The following is a 5,232-nucleotide window of genomic DNA, read 5'->3' as shown; positions in this document are numbered from 1 at the left end:
TTGAACAGTTATAAACTCCTGCAAGATCGTTTCAGGCTGGACATAAGGAAGAATTTCTTTACTGTCTGAGCCCCCAAGGTCTGGAACAGCCTGCCATCAGAGGTGGCTCAAGCACCTACATTGAACACCTTCAAGAGCATATTGGATGCTTATCTTGCTGGGATCCTATGACCCCAGTTGACTTCCTGCCCTTTGGGGCGAGGGGCTAGACTCAATGATCTTCCGAGGTCCCTTCCAGCCCTAATGTCTATGAAACCTATGGTGCTAAGATTTGTAAAGCCTCTGCAGCAAGATGTGCTGAGGATCAGGCAGCCTCTTGACATAACAACAGTTGTCGTTTCTTCAGTTTCCCTCTGTTTTAAAAAAGAAAAGAAAATACTCTATTTATTTTAAGCATCAGATGTCTGGGGTGAGTTCAGAATCCTAGTTGGAACGCAGGGAGGAGCTATTTGAAACAGGCCAATTTGTTTGGTTCTGAACCAGATAATACTTTCTGCCTGTTCAGACTTTATCACCAGCTCTAGAGTCTGGATTCTTCAAAGAAAGAAGCATTCAGGGGGCAAGTTTTTTTCCATAACGTTTAAAAATAAACAGGCTTGGTCACCTGTGAACATCAGTCTGAACTACAGCCCATCCATGAGAATGCTTAGAAGGGGAGTCTTTGCATCTAATTGGAACATTAATCTCCTGAGCACTCCCTCGGGGTGGGAGAAAAGTGGGGCATGGTGATATAACACCTACGGGGTGCCCCCCTTGGATATACAGTAACAGGAGCCAAAAGTTCTCTGTTCTTAGTTTCTTATGATAATTAGTCAGCACTGTTACTGTGTTCATTCCAGCTGAACAGCAGGAGGATCTCTGTTAAGCTGTTAGGTGACACACATCTGAGCAATTCATAGCTTCACAAATACACATAAGTCAGTATGTAATAGTACAATACACACAGGTTTTAGAGGTATGTGTGTAAATTACTGAAGTGGGTTTTTTTTGCAGGTTATTTCCTCTTCCTCTTAAACTGGTACAGAATTGCTGGCCAACATATTTGGGCCACCTATTTCCCTGCCCTTCCCATTTATTTGCAGGAAGGAAACAGTAATTCTGCCAAGCCTGTTTTTCCTCCTTAAGCATGTAAGCATGACTTAGACAGGTTTTGCAGGAGGTAAGCTGTGGCACAGCCATGTAAGGATAAATGAAAATTTTGCATATTGGAAACAGAAATTGCAGGCATACTGGGCTTGATATTATTTAATGTTGCTGCAGCAGATTGGCAATCTCTACCAGATCATGCAGCTCATACATATACCAGTACAGGATTGTTGCTGACAGGATGTTTTGTAGTTTGGGATGACTTTAATTTTAAAAGTCTCAGGCTTTGAAGTTAACCTCATTTTCTCCAGGGCACTACCTCGCTGTCAGAAAGGCTTCCCTGGTATTCAGCATAGTACTTCCCAAAATAATTTCTCTCTCATAATTCAGTTATTTGAAGAGTCGTTGAAGACTTGAAGTGTCTCTATGTTCCTAAATCCATATAGACCAATTTTATGTCTATTAGACCAATTTCTAATGTTTCTTCAAAAGTCCAACTTTCCAAACCACCTGACTAGCTTGACTATTTTAATTTGGATGGCCTCCAGATTAAAACAGTCAAACCAACTGTCTGATTTGAGGGTGTTCAGGTCTGAACTCATGCTTGCAGTGATGTTGCGCTCAGAGGGCGCAATCTCACAGGTGGGAACGCACATTTCCCCAGAGACAAACAGTGGGAGCATAATATATGCTACTGCTGCTTGTCCCCAGGAACTGCCCATGCAGATGCTCTCTGGTGTGCAGCACATTTTCCTGGGTGGCGTAGGGGAGGCTGGGGCCAGCTCCTGGGCTGGACCTGGGGTCCTGAGGGCCTCTGGGGGCTCCAGCCATGGCAATCCAGCTGCACAAAGCCTGGCCAGCAGCTATAGTGTGGCTCCAGCTGGCCAGGTGCCTGTTTTGGCAGCACATGCTGCCGCCATGTGCACCACCCTGCTTCTTTAAGGCTCAGGGGTTTTTTTTACACAATTTGTTTTTCAAAGTGGGTTACTGCATTCTCTTGTTCCTAATGTTTCCAGGTTCCTTTCTGGTATGCTTAAATAGAGGCCTGCCCCCCAGTCTAACCCATGAGCAGAGAGTAGTTAGCCAACTTAGTCTGAAGTCAGTCTTACTAAATAAGTTAATAAATATATATTATTTAGTTAGACTATAAAGATTCACCTCTACCCTGGTTAGTCCATCTCTACCCAGTCTACTGTTTCTCTCTGCCCATCTCTCTTTATATTATGATATAAAAGGGTATATCCACCCTGTCTAGTCGATATACATATATAGACTCATAGAAAATTAGGGTTGGAAGAAACCTCGTCACATCTAGTCCAAATCTGCTCAAAACAGAGCCATCAAAACTAGATTATCCCAGCCAAAGCTTTGTCTACTCTGGTCTTAAAAACCTCCAAGGGTGGAGATTCCAAGACTTCTCTGGGTAGCCTATTCCAGTGCTCCACTCCCCCCCCCCAGTTTTGTGGACTCATCTACAACTTGACCCATGGCAGCGATCCTCAACCCTGAGATTGGCGCTGACATATATATACCTATAAATAATGTAGTTAACCAATAAAGATGCATCTTTACCAGAGGTGGATTAACGCATGGGCCCATGAGGGCAACAGCCACTGCAGGTTGTCTTTGATAGCAGTTTAATCGTGGGTGGGGGGAGCAGCCCTCCAATTTTCTTTTTGCCCAGGGCCCCAATAAATCTTAATCCACCAATGTCTCTACCCCTGTTTATCTATATATCTGTATGTATGTATGTGTGTGTGCGTACATACCTCCTGTGAACCCAACACACATACGCATACGTGTATATACAGACACTTTTGTGAGGGTGATTACCCACCCCTCATGGGCGTAGCCGTGGCCTCAACACAGCGCGGGCTCCCCACACATCAGGAGCGGAGCGCAACCCAGCATCCTCCTACACCTGGTCAGCCGGCCTTGAGGCGCGCTGAGAGGACACAAAAAGCCCGCGCGCACGTCACGAGCTCCCCATAGCCAATCAGAAGGGGCCGGACGCCACGTGGCTCACAACCGACCGCAGGGAGCGGCGTGACGTCAGCTGCGTCAGCTAAGGAAGGTGAAGGACCGGAAAATGCTCTGGCGGCTCACGCCCACGGCGCACGACACACGCATGCGCACTGCCCCTTGCAGCTCTCGGCGGCCCCGACTACAAGACCCAGCAGCCCCTGGAGCACGGCGCGCAGCGCGCGCCTCCTGACAGACCCGGTCTCTCATTGGCTGCCACGGCCTCGTGCGATGATGACGCTATAGGGCAGGCAGGAGGCAATAAGGGAGGGGGGGCGGGGGCAGGAGCGGTGGCGGCTGCTCCTGCGGCGGCCGGAGGAGTCGGGGCGACGGCGGGGCCAGGTAAGAGGACGTAAGGCACGGCACGTCGCGCGGACCCTCCAGGTAGTGGCTGCGGGGGTCCAGGCGCCCCCCTCCCTCGCCGCGCCCCAGGGGCCGCGGGTTCGGGGCCAGCCGCCGCCCTCGCTCCTGCAGCGGGACGTAGGAGGCGGGGGGCACGGGCTGGCCCCCTTTGCCTGAGCAGTCGGCCAGGCGCACCTGTCGCGCCAGACATGGCTCTGCGCCGCCCCCCCCCCCCTTTAAAAATCCTGCCTGAGCGAGCAGCGCCCGGACTTCTGCTGTCCCCGCTCGGCTGGGCTGGGAGTGGGCTGCGCGGGGCGGGCGAGGTGCCCGCAGAGAGGAGCCCGAGGGGGTGGCACCCCCCAAACCAGCGTTTGACACCCCCAAGGGGCACTGGAGGTGCTCAAAGACGCAGGGGTGAAGAAGGTGGTGTCCACCCCGAGAGGAGCCAGTTGGCAGGGCAGCGAAGAGGGGCTGGAGTGCTGCAGGGCTGGAGCCAGGAGCTGTCCTGCTCAGGGGTTGTGAAGAGGACCCCAGCTTCCCTCACCACCTGGTGGGTCACCCTTCCTTGTGAGCAAAGAGTGGCGAGCCTGTGAAAGGTCTTTACTCCCCTTCATGAGGGAGGCTGGCTGTCTTCCACTCTCCCTCCCTGGCGTGCTGGAGGACCAGTTGCTGTTGGACTTGGATACTTGTGGGCCAAGATCATGCATAGGGAGTATCTGAAGCCCTGGACTAAAGAGTTTGGGGTGGAGGAAGTTTGTCTGTAGTATCTGGGGGCAGCCACACACGGTGGCGGCTGCTCCTGCGGCGGCCAGAGGAGATGGGGTGACAGCGGGGCCAGGTAAGGGGATGCGAGGCACGGCAAGTCACACGGACCTTCTGGGTAGTGGCTGCGGGGGTCCAGGCGCCCCCCCTCCCTTGCTGCGCCCCAGGGGCCGTGGGTTCGGGGCCCGCACGTAGGGCTTGGGCCTGCATGTAGGATGCCTGCCTATTGATTTGGGAATATCTGAAGCCGTAGGGTGAGAAGTCTGGGATGGAAGGTGCTTGCTGTTTGCAGTGCTGTATGTGGTGTTTGGAACGATTGAGTTCTGCCTGCTCAGTCAGTACAGGTTTTGCAATGATCAAGTTTTGCTCCGTTGAATGCAATTTGGAATGGATTTGTCTGATTTGACTTGGAACATAAAATATATTATTAAGAAGAAAAACAAAACAAAACTTAAATTCGCATGTCTTGGGGGCTGTTTGACAGCATGTGGCAGGCAGCTCAGGCCTAATATATATTATTATTGTTATACTAGAGAGGAATGAGTCCAGGCCTCCCTGTGACACCTGGCACCACCCCCACCATTGCCTCCTGTCCTTCAGCTCTCCCTTATTATAATAATATTATAATATAAATTTACATAATCTATTATAATGTATCACTAGTGCATTATTACATGAGCACTGTACACGTATTGCTACTGTAAATGGACCCTATTAAAGTCTTTTAGCTGACCTGCCAGCTAACAGCCACTGAGGTGCTGTTTTTTACTAGTATAGTAATGTTCAGAACCATGTTACTAGTTTGGTGTTGGCTGATGACTTGTCCTTGTCTAAACTGCCAGATAGTTTCATAGTTGGTAGGGTTGGAAGGAACCTGAGCAGATCATCGAGTCCGACCCCCTGTCATGGCAGGAAAGAGCACTGGGGTCAACTGACCCCAGCAAGGTGTTCCTCTAGCCTCCTCTTAAAGACCCCTGGGGTAGTAGCCATTACCACTTCTCTTGGAAGTTGGTTCCAGAT

General features: G+C 50.7%; 1 protein-coding gene across 1 annotated transcript in view; it reads left to right on the top strand.

Moving 5' to 3' along the window:
- Positions 1–3,370: 3,370 nt before the first annotated feature.
- Positions 3,371–5,232, top strand: part of ADIPOR2 (adiponectin receptor 2) — a 75,627-nt gene continuing 73,765 nt past the window's right edge. The window contains exon 1 of the mRNA XM_019544565.1: positions 3,371–3,450. The gene's annotated coding sequence lies outside the window, so the exon portion shown is untranslated. The remainder of the gene's footprint in view (positions 3,451–5,232) is intronic.

Source organism: Crocodylus porosus, unplaced genomic scaffold, assembly GCF_001723895.1.
Source record: "Crocodylus porosus isolate Cpor-Errol unplaced genomic scaffold, CroPor_comp1, whole genome shotgun sequence".
In the NCBI taxonomy this organism is placed as follows: domain Eukaryota; kingdom Metazoa; phylum Chordata; order Crocodylia; family Crocodylidae; genus Crocodylus; species Crocodylus porosus.
This window is presented reverse-complemented; position numbering and strand designations above follow the sequence as displayed.